General features: G+C 51.7%; 1 pseudogene; it reads right to left on the bottom strand.

Moving 5' to 3' along the window:
- Positions 1-1,230, bottom strand: LOC109827540 (annotated as a pseudogene).
- Between the last annotated feature and the right edge of the window lie 116 nt (positions 1,231-1,346).

Raw genomic sequence — 1,346 nt, forward strand, 5'->3', positions numbered from 1 at the left:
CTAATAGCACTCGTCTTTAAACGGCCTGATATAATCCTTAAGATCACTAACAACCCCGCAATAGATCCAACCGCAGCAGCCACTCGACACGATCAAACAAGCCAAGCTCATCACCTGTAAACAAACCCCCTCGTGGCTCCACTTGGCACCTTCTTCTGTACAATGTACATCTCCACCGGAAATAACACCGGTCAACGGCCAGAATCAGATCGCCCCAAGATACCCGACCACGTCGTTTGAAGCAACGGCGCATCAGCATTGGATAATCAGGTGGTCGCCGCCACAAAGCGCCGTCCTCCATGTCAGCCTGAAGATGTTCAGCCTGGAGGTTAGGGGTGCAAGGTAATCAATCAATTATATCTGATTCGGTTGTTAGTTTCGGCAATCTTATAAATGACATTTCAGTATTCTTCGATTCACAAACAGATGGAATTTAAACCAGAATTCGCTTTGTTATGAACCCTTCATTTAAATTTTGATCCCCCATACTAGACTTATCTATTATCGCAGACAATTATTGATGTATTTTTGACCCACTCAGTACACACATATAATTTTTTTTTTCCTTTAAGTTCTGTTACAAATTTAACCAAATTCAGCTCGTGGCCGTCTTACTATCATAATTCCCAAAGGAACAAAATTATCACTAAATAAAATATTCTTTAGTATTCCGCTAAATACTTATGAATATTTGAAAATAATATATCATAGCTGCTCGAACTTTGAAGATTTCTAAGGCGAGAATTAAAACATTATATACATTAGAAATTTAGAACCCTAAGCTCCAATTCGTACTCGCGTTTGTTTTCAGCACTTTACAAACCCCCCCCCCCCCCCCCCCCCCCCCCCCCCCCCCCCCCCCCCCCCCCCCCCCCCCCCCCCCCCCTACCTGTGCGGCGTGCAAAGGAATGCGCACGTCTTTGCTGATGAAGGTGGAATAGCGCCAAGAATTGCCAGCGGCCCACTTCTGACGAAGGGCGAAGAGGGGTTGACAGTAGATTGGTAGGCTCCGAATTGGGGGGCGGGGGGTGGGGGGGCGGGGGGGGCGGGGGGGGGGGGGGGGGGGGGGCGGGGGGGCGGTGGGCGGGGGGGGTGGCGGGGGGGGGGGGGGGGGGGGGGGTGGTGGAATGGACGACGGCCCGGCGTGGCCGATGTCGAGGACCAGAAGGGGTTGTAGAAGCGAAGCCGCGTGAGGAGGTTGCCTTGGGCCTGCGTCGCAAAGGGCCCGCGCTGCCCATGCAGCACAGCAGCGTGTAGAAGATAGTCGCTGACGGCGATGCTGAGTAGTGTGGCTTTTTCTCATTACCTTCGCCCTTCTTGCATGTGGTGGGCCTTTATCGTGGTCC

The sequence above is a fragment of the Asparagus officinalis genome, unplaced genomic scaffold, assembly GCF_001876935.1.
Source record: "Asparagus officinalis unplaced genomic scaffold, Aspof.V1 AsparagusV1_Un284, whole genome shotgun sequence".
NCBI lineage: Eukaryota > Viridiplantae > Streptophyta > Magnoliopsida > Asparagales > Asparagaceae > Asparagus > Asparagus officinalis.